Source organism: Nycticebus coucang, chromosome X (genome assembly GCF_027406575.1).
Source record: "Nycticebus coucang isolate mNycCou1 chromosome X, mNycCou1.pri, whole genome shotgun sequence".
NCBI classification, from domain to species: domain Eukaryota; kingdom Metazoa; phylum Chordata; class Mammalia; order Primates; family Lorisidae; genus Nycticebus; species Nycticebus coucang.
In genome coordinates, this window is record NC_069804.1 from 114,157,324 (window position 1) to 114,180,775 (window position 23,452).

The following is a 23,452-nucleotide window of genomic DNA, read 5'->3' on the forward strand; positions in this document are numbered from 1 at the left end:
CTCTACTGAGGGTGACAAAGTGAGAATGTCTCAAAAAAAAAAAAAAAAAACAAAAACAAAACTGGTGTGGTGCCTGTGGCTGAAGGAGTAGGGCGCTGACCCCATATACCGGAGGTGTCGGGTTCAAGCCCAGCCTGGGCCAAAACTGCAAAAAAAAAAAAAAAAAAAAAAAATGAAGGAAGGAAATTGTAGGATGACAGTCCTTATCGCCAGACCTTGATCAACATCTTTCACTTTATACTAAATATGTAAAGCAGTGCTTCTCAAGCAAAAGAATTGTGCTCCCTACCTCTAGGAACAAGTGGAAATGCCTGAAGACATTTTTGGTAGTTACAAGTAGGGTACTACTGGAATGTCATGACTAGAGGCCCAGAGTGCTGGTAAAATTCTGCAATGCCTAGGACAACCCCCACAACGAAGAGATTTCTGGCCCAAAATGGCAATAATGCCAAGATTGAGATGACCTGCTCCAGAGCAGGGCAAATGTTACTCCCTATACCTGTGTGCATAGGTTCAGAGTCTCATTCAGCTTTGGATTCTGATAACCCTTAATTAGAATAACCATGCAGCCTTTTACCAGGCATGTGCCCTTGGAAACTGCATTTAACCCCTCCAAGCCCTGGTAGAGCCTGCCTTGGGGAAGGAATGAGTTTTTATAGGCAATACTGATACCTAACTTACAGAACCATTGCAAGGAGTTGAAGAAACAGTACGTAAAGTGCCTACCAGTGTCTGGCCAGTAGCACACCCTCAAAGTATTAGTTATTTTCCAAAGCCACTTCTCAGCTTCTACTCCGGGAAAAACCTTAAACCTAAACTACATGACTCTGAAAGCATAACTGTCCTAGAGAGCTTCTGGAAATATGATGACAGGAAAGAAAATATGCTCACACAGATCCACATGGTGTATAATAGTGGTCGCTTCCTCTGTGTTTGCAGAGTCATCCAGTGGAGCTGGGACAGGGAAGGTGAGATTATCCTTCCTGCTTCTCCTCTTCTGAATGACAAGGTCCCATATTTTGGGGTAGCATGAACCCCATCAAAGCCTTAACTGAGTTTTATTATAATTTGGAATATATTCTAAGTATAAGATTATATGTGGCCATTGATTTCTCCACATTTTCTCAATTCCATTCTGAAGGGATTTCCAAGAAAAAATTTCATGATAAATAATTTCAAACATACTCTTAGAATTTGGACCCTAGTTAAAACCCCCCTCCATAAAATGATCCTTCACTACTACAAATAGCTCCCTGAACCATGTGGAAGTCATAGGTTCAGCATGTTGCTTGATTAGTGTGCAATCAGGACAAGGGGGATTTTGGAAGTGTTTCTCACAGAAGGTGTCCTGAAACACTCTCCTGCTATAGGAATAGCCCTTGGCAAGGAAGCCACTTTCTTTTGGACACACAGATACAAAACTCCAGCAGACAACAGCTAGATATGCATTGAAGTCCTTGGCGTTTCTGACTGTCCTCGGGCAGCACTGTTGGGTGGAGAAGTCTGTGCCATCCTGGGACTATTTATAGGAAGCCCACGTACCAACAAATCTAAGTCCCATTCTCCATTCTCACCTTTATAATAAATGAATGAGGTCCATGTAATGTTCTTCTTCTGTCATATTTTCCAGTTGTTGTACAGCTAAGACTAGGAGCAGAAAGGTACTGTGGGGGTCCTTTAACCATGTAAGAACTGAGAACGAGGACCATAAGAATAATTGGGGAACTGGTGAGACCCAGGAAGAAGAGGGAAGCGTGGGTTTATTTTAAGACAGTGCGCCTGCACCCCCGCTCCAGAGCAGAACAGAACAAGGGCCCCTGAAGGGCAGTTTACTATGGAGAGTTTTGAAGGGAGATGGCCCGGGCTTGGTAACCCGTCTCTCCTTCCAATCTCACCACTCAGTTCTTAGGGACGTCCGGAGATTTTTCAGGTGTAGAGAAGGAGCCTGCGCATCACAGTTGCTATAGACATCTGACGGGTTTTTGCGACTGTTATGACTTTTCCTAGCAGTTGCCATAGGAACCTGACGTCATTATGGCGACAGTGACGACTTTTTGACAGAGACCAACATGACTTGGTAAGAAGAGCAGGGTCCTGCGTTTAGGTGCGTAGGACTCAACTGCGTGTGCGGGTGCCCCGTGTCGGGGGCTGAAACGCCCTGGGGTGCGGGGAGACGGACGGATCCGAGGTCCAGGTCTCTTGGTTCCCGCTTTGGGGCTTGGTTTCCCTCAGGCTCAGGAGGGAGAGATGTGGGACTTTCCGGGACACAGTGAGGGTGGCGTCCTGCCCCCAGGGCGTCCTGGAGTTACTTTCCAGGTAAAGGCGGGCGTTGGATGATGAGAGAGGTAATGACTCTGTCTGAGCCCAGCCTCCCCCTCCGTAAAATGGGATGAGGACGCTCACCGCAGGATTGCTGGGACCACAATTGTGAAAAGACTTGGTTGAACAACAGTCAGAGATTCCAATGTATCTGTCAGATGGGTCTCGGAATGTATGACTAGGATGTTCTTCCTAGTATTTAGAGATTGTAATACGCACTCTTCAGTGGTTACCACTTTTTTATGCATTCTGTAATGAAATATTTCTGGTAGTCAGGAATCTATGTAGTGTTAGTTAAAAATGTGAAAATGTCTGATACAAGGATTCTGTATTTTCAAAGTAATAATTACCTTGTAATTTATTATAAATGACACCCAGGCACATACCTTAGAATAAAGTGATAGGCTTAAATTTCATTACTATTTTTTACCAAGAGGTGACATTTTAAATTCTTCAGTGACCTGACTCCTATCATCTCTATTGCCCTGGTGCCTGGAAAACACAGCATTTCTGTCATCATATATTAGTTTTCATTTTTAAGAAATTTATTGAAATGGAATCATATGCGTCTATTTTGTGTATTTTTAGTTTTTAGCTGTATCTAGATTATTAAATTTACCTCATTTATTTTTAGATTTATCCTTTTTTTTTTTTTTTTACCTACATCAGTCGTTTATTCCTTTTTGGTTGCTGATTAGTATCTGGCACATGGCTACACAGGAATTGTAGTATCTATCTAGTTTTTGATGGATATTTGCATTGTTTCCAATTTGGGGCTGTTCTAAATGAAGCTGCTATGAGCAGTTCTGAATATGTCTTTTCATGGAAGTATGCTTTCTTTCTCAAGGGTAAATATTTAGGAGTATAAAGGCTGGATGACATGGTGCATTTAAGATTAATACTTTAAGATAAACTCCCAAACATTTTCCAGGTAGTTGTACTGCTTTTATTGTCAGTAGCACTGTACGAAAGTCATTGCATCTTTCTCAAAAATCAACTGTGCATACATGCATAGGTATGGATCTTTTTCTGTATTGTTTATTTTACTTCTTTCATCCATTTTTCTAACTTGATACCGATGGCATACTATCTGTATTAAAAACGTGTATAAAGAGTCTTTGAATCAGTGTTTGTCCTCAAACCTTGTTCTTTTCAAAGTTGTTTTCATAGTCTAGATCATTTGCATTTTACTTTAATTGTAGAATCATTGTGTCAATTTTTTAGCATAAATTTCTGTTAAGATTTTATTAGGATTGCAGCGAATCCGTTGGCCAGTTTTATGACTATATACATCTTTTTTTTTTTTTTTAAGAGAGTGACAGAGTCTCACTTTATTGCCCTCAGTAGAGTGCCATGATGTCACAGCTTACAGCAACCTCCAACTACTGGACATAAGCGATTCTCCTGCCTCAGACTCCTGATCAGCTTGGACTACAGGCGCCCGCCACAACACCCAGCCATTTTTATGTTGCAGTTTGGCGGGTGCCGGGTTCCAACCCACCACCCTCGGTATATGGGGCTGGCCTCCTACCCAGCGAGCCCCAGGCGGCCCCCAGGACTATATACATCTGAACAATACTGAGTCTTCCAAATCACAAAGATGACATGTCTCAATTTAGATTTCCTTTAATTTCTCTCATACCATCTGTGGTTAATGTGCAGGTATGGCAAATAAGTGAACAGACTATTCCTAATTACCTTATACTATTTGAAACCATTATAAATGGATGTATTTTAAATTACAATTTCATGTATTTTCCATTTTTACTGAGCTGTCAGCAAGCAAATGTTTAATATTAACAGTCGAAGAATCTTTGATGTTGAATCTCAGGTACCTGGTCTCAAATGGAAAAGGTAATGATGCTTCACATTCAGTTGCCTATGTTTTTGTGTCACTTTTTAGATGATTCTGGTCATGTAATAAGACTAAAGACAAGAAATGTCCACAAAACAATTCTACAGAACACCTCTAGAAAAATCCTTTCAACTTTGTGTCTACTTAGAATTGAATCTGTTGAATGGTGAAGTTTTTCTTCTTTAGCCCCTAGCCATCCACCTCAGTAAATTCTTCAGTCTTGGGGTGGGGGCTGGGGGAGAAAGAGAGAGAGAGAGAATGAGAATATGTCTGTCTAAGGGTATGGAGGTACATATGAAGGTTTATGTTGCTAAAACTTCCAGTAATGTTTATTTCTAGGAATACATGACACGAAACACTGGTGCATCATGTCAGTGCTATTCAGTTCTTAGCACATATTATGAACAAAATTAAGACATTGGTTCATTGTTTTCTCCCAGGTTTCTTTGGCCGAAACTGCTATCATGGTGACTGAAGGACAACTGTGGAATTTGGTGTAGCTTGAATTGATTCATGATTTCTATCTAGATCACTTATTACTGAGATAGGTGTCATGTGTTGCTTATCCAATCCTGTTATTCCTTCTAGAATTCTTACATGGTATTTGAATGTAGAGTAGAGCTTCATTCCTTTATTATTTATTTATTAATGTATTTATGTATTTGTTTATATTAGTATGACTCAGATTTCCTTTTCTCCCCCAAAGGGTCACCCTCTGTTACAAATACATATGTATGTATATGAGAGAGACTCAATATGTTGCCCTTCGTAGAGTGCTGTGGTGTCACAGCTCACAGTAACCTCAAACTCTTGGGCTCAGGCAACTGTCTTGCCTCAGCCTCCCAAGTAGTTGGAGCTACAGGTGCCCACCACAACGCCCGGCTATTTTCTGTTGCAATTGTCATTGTTATTTAGCTGGTCTGGGTCAGGTTGACACCCACCAGCCTCGGTGTATGTGGCTGGTACCGTAACCACTGTACTCCTGTTGCCAACCCTACCATCATATATTTTGATACTCAAATTGTTTCAGAATTAGCCAGGGGAAGAACTTTCAAGTTGTCCTCAGTGTACATTTGACACCTCCCTAGAATGATTTCAGAATGTGCTTTGCTCTCTGAGCCTACTTTTTCATTTGTAGGAAGGAAGTAATGAAGCCCATCTCAGAGCATGGCTTTGAGGATTTAAAGAGAAAAGCAACCTACAGGCATGCGGGAGTTAATAAGTCCTCCAGAAATTTAACTACATCATTCCAACTTTGCTTCCTTCATTGTGTCAATGTGATGCCTCTGACATTAACGTAATAGTATGACTACCAGGAAAAATAATTGGAGATGCAACAGCAAGCAAAGAGAAGCCCACATTTACATTATGTGTGAGTTTCAGTGTCACTGCTATGTGGGGGAGGGTGTTGTGTGATGGCGCTGGGGTACAGGAAGAGCATCATTACACAGCTAACAGTTAAGGGAGAGGGGATAAACAAGACATCATCACCCCATCCTTGCATTTCATTTGTGTTCTCATCCTCATACTTCCCTCCCTATTCCATATGCTTTTTAAGAAAGTCCTATTTCCCTCTTTTGTAGTGGTGTAATATCCAATAATGGTACGGACTCTTCCCTGGGTCAGGACCTCACAAAAAAAAAAAAAAACAAAAAAAAATCCCGAGTGCATTGTGGAGTCTGCTAAACCTGGAGCAAGAGTGCACAAATCACACTTCTTTCATTGGGAATATTAGGTCAGTCACCTTTTGACCATCCTCATTTATACTGGATGGTGACAATTCCCATTCCTCCCAATGACCAGTTATACTGTGGAGTTTAATTGTGATTCCATGTTGGAAAGCATTCTGTGGTTTTAGGTGGGAGGAAAGGTCTAGTGCACATTCAAATAATTATAGGCACAGAGATACTTCGGATGTGCCCTAATTCTGCATGGTGGGCATGAAATTAATGGTAGTCAGATGCCAGCTGTTGGTGTCCGAATTTTTTTTTAAGTGAAGTCCATGGACTACTTCATCAAAATTATCAGGGGTTCCTTGTAAACAGCAGAAATTTGGTTCTACCATAAGTGAGCAGATCAAAGTCAGGGAAATATCTACATCTCGATAATTTCACCAGTTGGTTCTGTTTTTCATCATGTTTAAAAGCACCTCTGTGGATTTGTGACAAGGTCCACCAAAGTTTTGAATCCTTTGATGTCTAATTTCATTGTTTTCTTCTTTTATTCAGATTGGCTGATGAATAGGATTGAGTTGTATTTACCTGGATGGAGTTGAAGAACATTCTCCTTAGTAAAGTATCACAAGAATGGAAAATCAATTAACTGATATACTCAATACTAATATGAAACCCACAGATGATCAACAACACGCCCACAGGTGAGACAACTACTTGCAGGATGTGTCCATTTCTGACAGAAGTCTTCAACTATAATTGTATGTTCGTCTGTTTCTCCATGAACTCTATCAGTTTTAGCCTCATTATGTTTCTTGTTTGATTTTTTATAGACAAATGACAAATTAAATTCATTTATGGTATACAACATGATGTTCTGATATATTTATACATTGTAAAATGATTAAATCAAGCCAATTAACATATTTAGCCTGCTACAGTGGGCTGGGGTTGGTTATTTCCTTTCCCCAGGTCAGGTAGGTTCTGCTAAAACACCTAAAGGATAGGTTTTTGTAAAATACTTTCTCTTTATGGCATTTTTTTGTTTGTTTGTTTGTTTTTGTAGTTTTTTTCTTTTTTTCTTATTTTTTTTGCAGTTTTTGGCCAGGGCTGGGTTTGAACCTGCCACCTCCGGCATATGAGGCCAGTGCCCTACTCCTTTGAGCCATAGGCGCCACCCAAGTTTTTTCTTTTTTATTAAGTCATATGTACATAGATCATGAATACATTTATGCATATGTTTGGGTACAATGTTTTTTTTTTGTTTTTTTTCTTTGCAGTTTTTGTCCGGGGCTGGGTTTGAACCCGCCACTTCTGGCATATGGGGCCAGCGCCTACTTCATTGAGCCATAGGCACCACACACAATGTGTTGATTTTTTATACAATCTGATGTGATTACTTCAAACCAATCATATAGCTTTTACTTCACTTACTTGATTATTTTGTTAAGACATTTATGTTGTACACTTGATAGATTTGACTTGTACCCTTGCAATATGCTCCCATGGCAAGTTTTTTTGAGACAGAGTCTATTGCCCTGAGTAGAGTGCTGTGGCATCACAGCTCAAGGCAACCTCAAACTACTGGGCTTAAGCAATTCTCTTGCCTCAGCCTCCCAAGTAGCTGGGACTACAGGTGCATGCCACAATGCCCGGCTATTTTTTTTTTTGTTGTTGTCATTGTCGTTTGGCAGGCCTGGGCTGGCAAGTTTTAAGAACAGAATGCTCTGGCATATTTCAAAATGGTTAAGTTTTCTTTTCTATTGGAAGCATAAAAAGATTTATCTTTGATATTCATGTGAGACCCTGGTAGAGCTCCTGTCAATAATCCCACAAAAGTGCTAGGCTTCCGATGACTGGGCACCCATGGAATGTTTGGGGGCTTTTTTTAAGGGACATAGTCTCTATCACCCAGGCTGGAGTACTGTGACGTGATCATAGCTCACTGCAGCCTCAAACCCCTCAGCTCAAGCATTCTTCCACCTTAGCCCACTAAGTACATGGGACTATAGGCACATGCTACCATACTTGGCTAATTTTTTTTTTTTTTTTTGCAGTTTCTGGCCAGGTCTGGGTTTGAACCCGCCACCTCTGGCATATGGGGCCGGCGCCCTACTCCTTTGAGCCACAGGTGCCGCCCTTGGCTAATTTTTAAAACAAAATAGTTTTTATTGTAGAGATGGAGTCTTGCTGTATTGCCCAGGGTGGTCTTAAACTCCTGGCCTCATGCTGTCCTCTTGTCTTGGCTTCTCAAAGTGCTGGGATTACAGAAGTGAGCCACTGACCTTGGCCTGACCCTAGAGTTTCTTTTTGTTGTTGTTCTTGTTAATTTTAAAATATTAAGGAGTACAAAGGTTTTTGATACATAGAGAGCTTTTACAATGCTTAAGTCAGGGCTCTTCCTCAGCCCATCTCTTGAATAGTGTTCACTATAGATCCCTTCCTCCCTTGCCTTCTTGATTTCAAGTGGCTTTTACTTTTCTCTGATTAGTTCCAAATTATCAGACAGTACATGTGGTGTTTGTTTTTCCATTCCTGAGAAACTTCACTTAGGATAATTGTCTCCAGGTCCATCCAAATTGTTGTAAAAGACATTAATTCATTCCTTCTCATGCCTGAGTATTACTCCATGGTATATATGTATATATGTGTGTGTATACCACATTCTGTTAATCCACTCATGAATTGATGGGTACTTAGGTTGATTCCACATCTTTGCAATTGTGAATTGTGCTCCAATAAACATACAAGTATGGGTGTCTTGTTGATAAAGTGACTTGTTTTCCTTTGTGTAGATACCCAGTAGTGGGATTGCAGGATGCTGGTATGGATGCACAGAGAACAGACCGCTTATACAGTGTTGGTGAAACTACAAATTAATATAACTTCTATGGAAAACTGTATGGAGATTCCTCAAAGAACTAAACACAGACTTACCATTCTATCCCCTGGAGCTTTTAACTCTCAGAATTATCTACACCGAGCTTCTGAAATATATCACTTAGATTATACATTTTTGTGCTCTGCTCATTGGTTTTCATAGAAGTTTTGCTATTGTGTTTCTGCTCCAGTAAGTTGTGATTCTCTATGTTCATCTATCTGATTCTCCACTTTGGGAGGTGGGTGATGTTTCCACTTTGACCTCACTTCCCTGGGGATATAAGAAGAGTTGAGTTTTTTACTTTTTTTAGCTTTTGACTCATTATGATGGAGTGATGATTTCTAAGGTTCTTACTTACTAGGACTAAAACCAGACACCTGTGTATTTTATAATTTATCTGTTTTGTTGCATGTTTCTGTAGGTCCCTCTTTTTATTGATGAGAAGTATTCTAATATATGAAGGTAGTACAATTTGGGTTTTTTTTTGGGGGGAGGAACAGAGTTTCACTTTAACACCCTCGATAGAGTACTGTGTATTTTATAATTTATCTATTTTGTTGCATGATTCTGTAGGTCCCTCTTTTTATTGATGAGAAGTATTCTAATATATGAAGGTAGTACAATTTGGTTTTTTTTTTTGGGGGGGAGGAACAGAGTCTCAATTTAACACCCTCGGTAGAGTACTGTGGCATCACAGCTCACTGCAACCTCCAATTCCTGGGCTTAGGCAATTGAGTCTCTTGCTTCAGCTTTGCAAGTAGTTGGGACTACAGGCGCCCACCCTAACACCCGGCTATTTTTTTTTTTTGGTAGTTTGGGTGGGGCCAGATTCAAACACGCCACACTCCTTATATGGGGCTGGTGCCCTACCCACTGAGCCACAGGCACCGCCTCACAATTTGTTTTTATCAGTTTACCTCTGAAGGAACATTTGGGTTGGGTTGTTTCTAATTTAAGTCTCTTATAAGTAAAGCTGCTGTGAATATTGGGATATAAGACTTTGCATTGACATATGCTTTCTTCTTCTAGGATAAATATTTAGGAATACAACTGGATCACGTGGTAAGATGTAAGATTAACATAAGAAGCTGACCAACTATTTTCCAAGGTGGTCATATTTTTCATTCCCACTAGCAGTATATGATTATTCCATCTTCCACCACATTGCCAGCATTTGACATGGTCAGTCCTTTTGAATTTAGCCATTCTTATAGGGCTAGAGTCATTTTATTATTTCAGATTTATATGAGGGTATACATGATTAGGTTACATTGTTTGCCTTTCTAAGGTAAAGTTCCAGTTGTAGTTGAGCCCTTCCTACAGAGAGTGTGTTGGCTTACATTGTGCCTGTTAGATGAGAGCATACCAATCTCCCACTCTCCTCACCTTTCCCCTCCCCCCACTCGAATATAATTGTGCTTTTCTTGTGTCGGCGTGTACTTGTTAATCTACTGATTTCATATTAGTATTCAGTACATTGGATACTTGTTTTTCCATTTTTGTTACTAAGAAGAATTTTCTTCAACTCCATCCAGGTAAGTACAAAAGATGGAAATTCTCCATCTTTCTTATGTATGAATACTATTCCATGGTATACATATACCAGTTTATTAATCCATTCATGAATTTATGGGCACTTGGGTTGATTCCACATCTTGGCAATTGTGAATTGAGCTGGAATAAACATTCTAGTGCCAAAGTCCTTATGGTAAAATGTTTTTTTTTTTTTTCTTCCAGGTAGATACTCAGTAATGGGATCCTGAGATCAAATGGAAAGTCTACTTTTAGCTCTTTTATGTTTCTACATATTTCTTTTTATAGAGATTGTATTAGTTTGTAATCCCACCGGCAATGTGAAAGTGTTCCCTTTTCTCCACATCCATGCCAGCATCTGTAGCTTCAGGATTTCGTGATGTAGGTTAAGTGATATTTTAGAGTGGTTTTGATTTGCATTTCCCTAATGATTAGGGAGGAGGAGCATTTTTTCATTTGTTTATTGGCCATTTGTGTGTCTTCTTCAGAGAAGTTTTGTGCTCAAGTTTCTTGCCCACTTATAAATGGGATTGTTTGGTCTTTTCTTGTTGATTAGTTTGAGTTCACTGTAGATTCTAGTTATCAGCCCTTTGTCAGAGTCATAGCATGCAAATACCTTCTCCCATTCTGAAGGGTGTCTATTGGCTTCAGTTGTTGTAGCCTTAGCTGTGCAGAAGCTTTTTCACTTACTTCCCTAATGACTAATAATGATGACCAGTTATTCATAGCCTTATTTTCCATGATGTTATTTTTTTTTCAGGTTTAAATGATATGATTTATTTATTTATTTATTTATTTTTTAATTAAATCATAGCTGTGTACATTAGTATGATCATGGGGCACCATACACTTATGTATTTTTATATCTTCTTTGGTGAAGTATCACTTCAGTTATTCTGTCAATTTACCTATTGACAAAATTCCTATTGGTGTCTTCTAATTCACTTTCTAGAGGTGGTGCCTTCTTATTGACTTTCAAGAGACTTTCTGTATTTTGTATACAAATCCTTTATTAGATATATTATTTATAGTTACTTCCAGTCAGTGGGTTTGTAAACAATTTTCTCAAAAGTGACTTTTTTTTTGTTTTTTGAGACAGAGTCTCAAGCTGTCACCCTGAGTAGAGTGCTGTGGCATCACAGCTCACAGCAACCTCCAACTCCTGGGCTCAAGTGAGTCTCCTGCCTCCACCTCCCAAGTAGCTGGGACTACAGGCACCCACTACAATGCCTGGCTATTTTTTGGTTGCAGCCGTCATTGTCGTTTAGCAGACCTGGGCTGGATTCGAATCCGCCAGCGCAGGTGTATGTTGCTGGCACCTTAGCCGCTTAAGCCACAGGCGCTGAGCCTGAACAGCGACTTGGAAACAATATTTCTTTTAACTTTCAAGAAGTCCTATTTATTAATTTGTTTACTTAGGGATTCTGTTTTTCACATATGATCTAAGAAATCTTTACCTGATCCAAGGTCAAAAGAATTTACCTCATTTAATTTTTTTAAATTAAATCATAGCTGTGTACATTAATGCAATCATGGGGTACAATGTGCTGGTTTTATACACAATTTGAAATGTTTTCGTCAAACTGGCTAACATAGCCTTCAATTTACCTCATTTTTTCTGGAAGTTTTATAGTCTCATATCTTATGTACAAATTTTTGGTCCATTTTGAGTTTATATTATATATGATACAATGTACGTATATAACAGTTTATATTTGTGCTTATGGATAGCTACTTCTCCCAACACAATTTGTTGGAAAGACTATCTTTTTTACACTGAATTGGCTTTATAACTTTGTGGTAAATCAGTTGTCTTTATATGTGTGGGTCTATTTCCGGATTCTTTTTTTTTATAGACAGAATCTCGCTTTGTCACCCTCAGTAGAGTGCTGTGCTATCACAGCTCACAGCAACCTCCAACTGAGTCTTGAAAACAGGTAGTGTTTGTCTTCCAATTATGTTTTGTTTTCTTTTGAAATGTGTTTTTCCTAGTCTATGTCTTTTACATTTTCTCATTAATTTCATTTTCAGACTGTCAATTTCTACAAAAATTCTGGCTGGGTTTTGATAGAGATTTATGGAAAACATAGATCATTTTAGCAGAGAAAATCCTAACAAAACTAAGTCTTCCCACTCAAGAAGAGAAAAACAGTGCCAGAGATAGTTCTATCAGTCATGTTCAAAAACAAGAAATTAATCACTAAAGAATAGTGAGTGTACTTTCAACTTTATATTTGTGATTAGAATTGAATTTGATGATTAGTGATGCTTTTCTTTTCTTTTTTTTTTTTTTTGAGACAGAGTCTCACTTTTTTGCCTAGAGTGTTGTAGCATCATAGCTCACAGCAACCTCCAACTCCTGGGCTTAAGGCGATTCTCTTGCCTCAGCCTCCCGAGTAGCTGGGACTACAGGCACCCACCACAATGCCCGGCTATTTTTTGGTTGCAGTTTGGCCGGGGCTGGGTTTGAACCCGCCACCCTCGGTATATGGGGCCGGCGCCTTACCGACTGAGCCATAGGCGCCGCCCCTGATGCTTTTTTTTTATATCTCCCAGTAAATCCACCTTGATGAATGCTGGGTTCTTTGGCAGTGAGGGAGAGGGAGAAAGCATGTGCTTACGTGGGTGTGTATACATGTATGTTTATATTCATATGTTTATTTTGCTGAAATTGTAAGGAGTATATTTATGAGAAATACACGTACTTGAAGGAAAGTATTTTGGTCATGTTAGTGCATGTCAGTTCCTAGCACATATTAGGAACCAAATCAGGTTGCCTGTCCTTTCCCGCCTTTCCTTGCTCAGTTTCTGCTGTGGGATTTGGTGAACGCTAAGCATCCATTAACGATTTTTACCTACATCACTTCACCCAGTGTCCTGTACCTCAGTGTAGTACTAGCTTTTGGTCTTTTGTGTAGTTAATCACTTTTCAAGGTCTCAGAGGACGCTTGCTTTGCTTTTCTGAGGTTAAACTTCAGAAACATAAGTGGAATCTAAGAGGACCTCCAAATGAAAGGGAATGAAGGGTTGATTTTTCCTTCCTTCCGCTAATGCTACTGGAGGTTAGGGAAAAAAAATTTTTGTGAATCATAGAAATGTATTTTTTTTTTGAAATGTATTCCTTTTTCTGTCTTGCTCCATTTAATCAACATGATGTTGTGAGATTAGCATATATTTTTGTCTATAGTTGTAGATTGTTCATTCTCATTGTAAAGTATTACATTATTTGGATATTTCAGATTGTAGTTATAGGTGATGGAGATTTGAGTATTTTCCAGTTTTTGATTTCTTATAAATAACTGTGTTATAAACTTTCTTGTTTCTATCTTTGAATGAACATTTATTTTCATTTCTCTCGGGCACAAACTAAAAGGCAGATATCCAGGCCCAATGGGACCTCCCTCCACAACCCTTCTAGGTAATGAAGACGATGAAGGACATAAAATCTCACACTTAGTGCCAGGTGACCTGGGTGTAGAGATCCTTGTGTTGGCTGATCCCAGAAGGAGTGAGTGGGCTCGGGCATAACCTGGGGTGTTGTCCTTGGGGCAAGTGAGCCAATGGGAAGGAAAGTGATATGCACTGAATTACTGTAAGCCAATGCCCTTTATATTTCAACTTCTTGAATATTAGCAGTTATTCAAGGTACCTGTCATTATGACGATTATTCAGATCAAGGTGCTAAATTTAGGGGAACTTATATAAATTCAAGAGACAATTTCATATTTCCCACAACAGCAGCTAACTCTGGAATTACGTAAATATTTTTCCATTTTGTCTTGATGTCTCTAGGTCTCTGAATGGTCTTATCTTTCTCAAGACTGACAGTAAATACTTGCCAAGGTGTTTTTTTTTTTTTTTTTTTTTTTTTGAGAGAGAGTGTCACTTTTTTGCCCTTGGTAGAGTGCGGTGGCGTTACACAGCTCACGGCAACTTTCAACTACTGGGCTTAGGCAATTCTCTTGCCTCAGCCTCCCGAGTAGCTGGGACTACAGGCAGCTGCCACAACGCCCAGCTATTTTTTTGTTGCAGTTTGGCTGGGCCAGTTTTGAACCTGCCACCCTCTGTATATGGGGACCACGCCTTACCTACTGAGCCACAGGTGATGCCCCCAAGGTGTTTTTCAATGCTATTTCTTTTGAAATTATGATCTGTACATTATTGAAATTTAAAACCCATTCTAAATGAAAATCACACTAAGAACTATAAGAAAAGAAGGAGAAAACACATGCAAATTACATGTCAGATATTGAGTCAGTATCTTAATTTTTGAAACATGCCTGCTATGAAAATGACTGGGAACTAATTTAGGCAAAGTATTCAGATCAGTATATGCATAAACAATAAACTTATTAAATATGCACAAACCACAGGAATTAATAAGATGCAAATATGTAAAAATCCTGAGAAGTTGCAAAAGAAGATGAAGACTGACTTAAGGGAACCTGTTCCTGCACATCATCTGCAGGTCTGGAGAGTCTGCACCATTCTACGGACAGCAGACCCCTTGGATTCCAGGGTAGGAGATAGGCCAGTGTGAGGTGCAGGTTAATTTCAATTTTTGAACATACTTTTGTATAATTTTTAGAACTTGGTAGTCTGAAATAAAAAATATTTCAATGAAAATTTGAACAGAGATTAATTTCAAAGAGATTAAGAAAAGTAACAGGAATATATCTTCATTAATTTGAAAAAGCATTTATCATATTCTTTTTTATGGCAAAAGTATATGAAAATTGAATTAACAGAGTATTTATGTGTGTTTGTGAGTGAGTGTGTGTGTGTGTGTCTTCTCTGGCTCTATTTCCCCACATACATAGGTGCAGCTGTATCATCAATTCTTACCGGAAAATGATGGGTACAGAGAAATTGTTCCCATTGAGGAATAATTTTTTTTTAATGTCTGGCTATACTTTCAAGCCAACTTTACACCCTGCCCCTGTTCCTGGTCTGAGTCCCCTGATCCGGGACTCAGAGCTGCCTACCTGGCTTTAGACACCAGATGACATGCATCTCCATTTTGTTTTATTGCTTCTTTAAATTGGAATAGTTTTTATACTATTATGGCAATTATGTTTGGAATAGTCACATACATGTTAGAACAGTTGCATTTTCTGTTGACCTAAAACTCACATCACATTTACTCATTTACCTCTTTCCTGATCAGTATGGGTTGAGATTTCCGAACTGTAGGACCTTCATCCTCCATTACTTCACACCTGCATAGGCTTCCCAGACCTTCTTCCACCCCCTCTCAGTCATCCCCTCTCCGGGACCCTATGGATACAGCTTCCCAGACCCTATTTCTGCATCCTTATCCTCTCTCATCACATCCTATCTCTCCTGTGCTGCCCTGTATCTGAGGGGACTGCCAAAATGCGCTGAGAGCTACCTGGTGTTTCATCCTACAGATGCCCTAACCATATGCCTTTACTGTCTCATTAACACCCGGGTTTCACTGATAAAATAATTAATGTAATTCTGTGCATAGGTTATTTATTTATTTATTTGCAGTTTGGCCAGGGCTGGGTTTGGACCCACCACCTCTGGTATATGGGGCCGGCGCCCTACTCCTTTGAGCCACAGGCGCTGCCTCTGTGCATAGGTTATTAAGCTACATTTTAAGTAAGGTAGTTTTTGCTGCTGGCAGACACTTCTAATGTTGGTAGAACGCCTGTGCCCTCCTAGTGGCAGAAGTCTAAATTGCAGCTTCAACATCTCTGAGCAGGAAGGTATGAGGGGCTGTGTCCCAAATCTGACCCAGAGAGTTTATCTAAGTCTGGGTGCAAATTGGGGCATTCCCAAGGTACAAGGATACCTATGCCCACCAGAGGGGAAGTGAACGAATCTAGGGTGACACCTGTGGCTCAAAGGAATAGGGCACCGGCCCCATATATTGGAGGTGGGGTGTTCAAACCAGGCCCCGGCCAAAAACTGCAAGAAAAAAAAGAAAGAAACCGAATGAATCTAGACTGCTTATAATCTTTGTGAATTATCTTTGCCCTTACTATAACTATCTTTCCATGTAAACATTTTTATGTCACAGGACTTTAAATTACTTCACATCAAAAGTAATTGATGTGCTGCGGTGCCCGTAGCACAGTGTTTATGGTGCTGACCACATGCACCAAGGGTGGTGGGTTCGAACCCAGCCTGGGCCTACTAAACATCAGTGACAACTGCAACAAAGAAAAAATAGCCGTTATTGTAGTGGGCGCCTGTGGTCCCAGCTACTTGGCAGGCTGAGGCAAGAGAATAGCTTAAGCCCAAGTGTTTGAGGTTGCTGTGAGCTGTGACACAACGACACTCTACCATGGGCGACAAAGTAAGTCTCTGTCTAAAAAAAAAAAAATATGTTTGTGTGTACATCATTAGGGCATTTCCTGGTTTGAATACCCCCAAATATGTCCCACCACTTTGACATGAATATTCAATTCCTTTTCATTTTTAATACAAATAATAACATACCTAGCACCCACATTTGTATATATGGAGATTAATTTCTAAGCATGTGTTTCTAATAAATTCCTGAATATGCCTTCTGTCAAAACCATGTAATCCATGCTATTTTATATTAATACAATATATTCAGAATATTATTACTAATGTATATTTCCAAAAATACAGTATGAAAGTGTCTGCTTCTCACACTCATCGCATAATGTGACTCACTGCATATATGATAAGCAACAAACCATTTATTATTGTTCCCTTGTAAGTATTTCTGCTGCCTTCTAGAATTCCATCCTATGGATATGACATAATCAATTTACGCAGCCCCAGGTCATTCAGAGGCTTCTGATGATCACATCTGCACTATGTGATGGCAGCTTTTCAGAGTCTGTGCCCTGCTAACAGATGCAAGTCAGGGTGACTTCCTGTGGCTGCTTGCTCTGGTGTACTGTCGTGGGAGAATTCTATTCATCTGATAACAAAACCAGATTGGTGTCTCAGAATGTCTGTGTGTTTCACTGTGTGTGTGTGTGTGTGTGTATGTGTATGTGTGTAGAGACGATATTCCTCTGTGCTTTGTTTTCCCCTGTTATTGTTTCCTTCTCTCTTACTAAATTTAGGCTCAGAAGTGAAGGATGGGTCCTGGTACAGTGGCTCATCCCTGTAATCCTAGCTCTCTGGGAGGTGGTGATGGGTGGATTGCCTGAGCTCACCAGTTTGAGAACACCCTAAGAAAGAGAGAGACCTCATCTCTAAAATAGTGGGTCGTTGTTGTGGATGCCTATAGTCTCAGCGACTTGGGCATTTGAGGCAAGCAAATCGCTTAAGCTCAAGAGTTTGAAGTTGCTGTGAGCCGTGATGCCACCAGCACTCTACTGAGGGTGACAAAGTGAGACTTTGTCTCAAAAAAAAAAAAAAAAAAAGGCGGCACCTGTGGCTCAAAGGAGTAGGGTGCTGGCCCCATATGTCAGTGTTGGGTTCAAACCCAGCCCTGGCCAAAAACTGCAAAATAATAATAATAATAAACTGGGGTGGTGCCTGTGGCTCAAGGAGTAGAACGCCAGCCCCATATACCGGGTGTGTCGGGTTCAAGCCCAGCCCAGGTCAAAACTGCCAAAAAAAGAAAAGAAAAGAAAACTAAAGGAAGGAAATTGTAGGATGACAGCCCTATGGCCAGATCTTGATCAACATCTTTCACTTTATCCTGAATATGCAAAGCAGTGCTTCTTAAGCAAAAGAATTGTGCTCCCTACCTCTAGGAACAAGTGGAAATGCCTGAAGACGTTTTTTGGTAGTTACAAGTAGGGTACTACTGGAATGTCATAACTAGAGGCCCAGAGTGCTGGTAAAATTCCACAATGCCTAGGAAAGCCTCCACAACAAAGAGATTTCTGGCTGAAAATGGCAATAGTGCCAACATTGAGATGACTTGCTCTAGAGCAGGGCAAATGTTATAGGTTCAGAGTCTAACTCAGCTTTTGAGTATGAGAACCCTGAATTAGAATAACCATGCTGCCTCTTAACCAGGGATGTGCCCTTGGAAATTGCATTTAACCCCTCTGAGCCTTAGTAGAGCCTGCCTTGGGGAAGGAATGAGTTTTCATAGGCAATACTGATACCTAACTTACAGAACCATTGCAAGGAGTTAGAGAAACAGTATGTAAAGTGCCTACCAGTGTCTGGCCAGTAGCAGGCCATGGAAGTATTAGTTTCTTTCCCAACCCACTTCCTAGCTTCTGCTCCTGGAAAAACTTAAACCTAAACTACATAACCCTGAAAGCATAACGCTGTCCTAGAGAACATCTGGAAATAAGACAGGAAAGAAAATATGCTCACACAGATCCACATAGCGTATAATAGTGAGTGCTTTCTCTGTGTTTGCAGAGTCATCCAGTGGAGCTGGGACAGGGAAGGTAAGATTGACTTTCCTGCTTTTCTTTTCTTAATGACCAAGTCCCATATTTTGGGGTAGCATGAACTCCATCAAAGCCTAAACTGCATTTTGTTATAATTTTGAATATATTCTAAGTATGAGATTATATGTGGGTATTTATTTCTCCACATTTCCTCAATTCCATCCTGAAGGGATTTCCAAGAAAAATTTTCATGATAATTTCAAACATACTCTTAGAATTTGGACCCTAATTAAAAACCCCCTCCATAGAATGAGCCTCCAGCACTAAAAATAGCTCCATGAACCATGTCGAAGTCATAGGTTCAGCATGTTGCTTGATTAGTGTGCGATCAGGACAAGTGGGATTTTGGAAGTGTTTCTCACAGGTGGTGTCCTGAAGCATTCTCCTGCTATAGGGATAGCCCTTGCCAAGGAAGCCACTTTGGACACACAGATAAAAAACTCCAGCAGACCATAGCTAGATACACATTGAAGTTCTTGACGTTTGTGGCTGTCCTGGGGCAGCACTGCTGGGTGGAGAAGTCTGTGCTATCCTGGAGCTCATTTATAGGAAGCCCATGTGCCAACAAATCTAAGTCCCATTCTCCAGTCTCACCTTTATAATAAATGAATGAGGTCGATGTAATGTTCTTCTTCTGTCATATTTTCCAGTAGGTGTACAGGTAAGACTAGGAGCTGTAGAGGCCCTTTAAAGATGTAAGCAATGAGAATTAGGACCATAAGAATAATTGGGGAGCTGCTGAGACCCAGAAAGGGGAGTGGAGCAGTGGGCCTATCCTAAGACATCCCCCACCCTGCCTCAGGGCAAGCAGAACAAGGGCCCCTGAAGCGCAGTTTATTGTGGAGTTTTGCAGGGAGATGTCCCGGGCTGGGTAACCCCAGTCTCTCCTTCCAATCTCACCACTCAGTTCTTAAGAGATGTCCGGAGATTTTTCAAGTGTGAAGAAGGAGCCTGCCCATCACAGTTGCTATAGACATCTGACGTGTTTTTGCGACTGTGACGATTTTTTCCTACCAGTTGCCATAGAAACCCGATGTCATTATGGCGACAGTGGCGAATTTTTCACAGAAACCAGCACGACTTGGTAAGAGCCGGATCCTGTGCTCAGGTGTGTGGGACTCAGCTGGGGGTGCGGGTGCCCCGCGGTGGGGACTGAAACGCCCTGGGGTCCGGGGAGACAGATCCGATGTCCAGGTCTCCTGGTTCCCGTTTTGGGGCACGGCCTCCCGCAGGCTCAGGAGGGAGAGAAGTGGGACTCTCCAGGACACAGTGAGGGTGGCGTCCTGCCCCAGGGCGCCCTGGTGTTACTTTCCAGATAAAGGCGGGCGTGGGAGGATAAGAGAGGTAATGACTCTGAGCCTCCCCTTCTGTAAAATCAGGTGAGGACGCTCACCACAGGATTGCTGGGACCACAATTGTGAAGAGACTGGATTTAATAACAGTCAGAGATTCCAATATATCTGTCAGATGGGTCTGGAAATATATGACTCGTTGGATGCTCTTCCTAGTATTTTGAGATTGTAATATGAATTCTTCAGGGGTCAGCATTTTTTAATCCATTCTATAATGAAATATTTCTGGTAGTCAGGAATCTATGAAGTGTTAGTTAAAAATGTGAAAATGTCAGGTACAAGAATTCTGTATTTTCAAAGTAATAATTACCATATAATTTATTATAAATGACACCCAGGCACATGCCTTTAAATAAAGGGGTGGGCCTAAAATTTTATCATTATTTACTGAGAGATGACATTTTAAATTCTTCAGTGTCCTGTCTGCTATCATCTCCATTGTCCTAGTCCCTGGAAAACACAGCATTTCTGTCACAGTACATTAGTTTTCATTTTAAAGAAATTTATTGAAATGGAATCGTATGGGTCTTTTTCATGTATTTTCTTTTTTAGCTATATCTAGATTCTTAAATTTACCTCATCTAATTTTAGATTTATCCATTTTTTACCTACATCAGTCATTTATTTCTTTTTGTTTTCTGATCAGTATTCTGGCACATGGCTGCACCAGGAATTGTTATATCTATACAGTTTTTGATGGATATTTGCATTGTTTCCAATTTGGGGCTGTTCTAAATGAAGCTATGAGCAGTTCTGAATATGTCTTTTCATGGAAATATGATTTCTTTCTCAAGTGTATATATTTAGGAGTACGAAGGCTGGATGACATGATGCATTTAAGATTAATACACTAAGAAACTCCCAAATGGTTTCCAGGTAATTGTACTGCTTTCATTGTCAGCAGCAGTGTATGAAAGTTTCAGCCTCCACAAACTTGGCATTGCTTGGTATAATCAGTCTTTTGAATTTTAGTAATAGTATCCCCTGTAGTTTTCATTTACCTTTTCCTCATGATCAGTGATGTTAATCACTTTTCATGTGCTTATTTAACATTTGTATATTTTCTTCAGTGAAGGGTCTGTTCAAATATTTTGCCCATTTATTTATTGGAGGGTTTTTTTTTTTCCTGTCATACTGGGTGTTGTAAAATTTTCTGTATTCTGTTTACAAGTACTTTGTCAGATACATGATTTTCAAACATTTTCTCCTAGTGAGAGAAAACTAGTCAAGTGTATATTTGGAAGAGCTGACTTCCAAAGTGACTTCTTCACTTACCCCAACATCACATGGATTTTCTCCTGGTTTTTGGTCAGTTTTACATCCTTAACTTTTATGTTTAGACCTATGATCCATTTTGAGTTAACTTTTGTATATGGCATAACATATGGATCAGTTCGTATTGTGAATATACATTTGTTCCAGCACAATTTCTTATAAAGATGATCCTTTTTCCATTGACTTGTCATTACATCTCTCTCAAAAATCAACTGTTCATGCATGCATAGGTATGGATATTTTTCTGTATTGTCTATTTTACTTCTTTCATCCATTTTTCTGACTTGATAGCAATAGCATACTGTTTGTATTAAAGACGTCTGTCAAGCATGTTTGAATCAGTGTTTGTCCTCAAACCTTATTCTTTTTACTTTTTTTTCTCTCAAACCTTATTCTTTTCAAAGTTGTTGTCATAGGCTTTTCACATTTGCATTTCACATTAATTGTAGAATCATTGTGTCAATTTTTTTAACATACTTTTCTGTTAAGATTTTATTAGGATTGCAGCGAATCAGTTGCCCAGTTTTAGGACTATATATATCTTAACAATATTGAGTCTTCCAAGTCACAAAGATGATGTGTCTTATAGTGTTTGAAACCATTATAAACGGCCATATTTTATTTTATTTTTATTTATTTATTTATATTGAGACAGAGCCTCAAGATGAGGCCCTGGGTAGAGTGCTGTGGCATCACAGCTCACAGCAACCTCCAACTCCTGGGCTCAAGCTATTCTCCTGCCTCCCCGGCCCAAGTAGCTGGGACTACAGGTGCCTGCCACAATGCCCGGCTATTTTTTTAGTTGCAGCCGTCATTGTTGTTTGGCAGGCCCAGGCTGGATTTGAACCCGCCAGCTCAGGTGTATGTGGCTGGCGCCTTAGCTACTTGAGCCACAGGTGCTGAGCCTGCTACTGTTTTTTTTTTTTTTTTTTAAACAAATGATTTCCTTTTAATTACAAATACTCTGCATGACAATGCTTTCTTTTGCAAAACCAAAAAAATGTAATAAGAAATATTAAGCATGTGATTTTTCCAACATATTTGAAAAAATGCCTGATTTTTTTTCAATATTTCAAATATCAATTTATTACCTAACCTGTTAAAGATTAAGTTTAAAGGTATCACTCAGTTGTAGAACACAAAGAGTAAGAAAAAGAGAGACTGGTTAGAGCTGCTTTAAATCGCTTTTAATAACTTTTCTGATGTCACTTTTCCTTTCTGGAACTTCACCAAATAGCTGAGTTTAAAACATTTCTAATAAACTGATTAATTGGAGGGAGAAAATATGTATTGAACACAGTATAAACTTTACCATAAACAATTATACATATCAAAATATTCTAACTTTAAAATGGTACCAAAAAAAAGTGAGGAAAAGCTGAATTACAGAAAAAAAGTCAAATTTATTTAATAAAACACTAGAATAAAACTTTGGAAATACACACACACAGAAAAGAAAACACACAAGAGCAGGGCAGTGCCTGGGGCTCAAAGGAGTAGGGCGCCAGCCCCATATACCGGAGGTGGTAGGTTCAAACTTGGCCCTGGCCAACAACTGAAAAAAACAACACAAAACAAAACACACAAGAACACTTTGACTCCCTAAGGGGAAAAACAGTGTCCAAGACCATACAAGATGGCTTGTTCGTTCATGAGGAAAAAACCCAAACACACATGCTCACATACACACTCGCTCACATACACACACAACAGTTTTACCATGTTGCCTTCGGTAGAGTTCTGTGGTGTCACAGCTCACAGCAACCTCAAACTGTTGGGCTTAAGCAATTCTCTTGCCTCAGCCTCCCAAGTAGCTGGGACTACTGGTGCCTGCCACGCTGACAGGCACACATACACTCAAAAAACAAACCTTGTAGTTTTTAGTAATACAGTGAATCTACAACAAGCACAAAATTCAGAATTATTTTACTATGCTTCCTTTTTTAATACAAAAGATTCCCACCTTGGGTGTACAAATATATATTTTCAGTGGTTTATTGTTAACTTATTCTTAAAGATATCAGTGTTACTACATGAAACTGCTTTCTGTATTTTACAGCCTTTCTTTTGTTTACTTTCACCTACGTTCCACCTACCAAAAGAGTTTCAGGTTGGCAGGCAGACGGGTGCCTTATTTTCTGTGAAATTGAAGGCGATAGTTCTAAACGCTGGCCAGCAAATGTCTTATTGCCATT

At 39.8% G+C, this 23,452-nt stretch overlaps 1 long non-coding RNA gene across 1 annotated transcript; it reads left to right on the plus strand.

The window, feature by feature from the left end:
* Positions 1–3,636: 3,636 nt before the first annotated feature.
* On the plus strand, positions 3,637–8,826 carry LOC128577622 (uncharacterized). Its single transcript, XR_008377600.1, has 4 exons — positions 3,637–3,981; positions 5,313–5,546; positions 6,403–6,551; positions 8,643–8,826. It is a non-coding gene; the product is annotated as an uncharacterized LOC128577622 (long non-coding RNA).
* Positions 8,827–23,452: the final 14,626 nt, after the last annotated feature.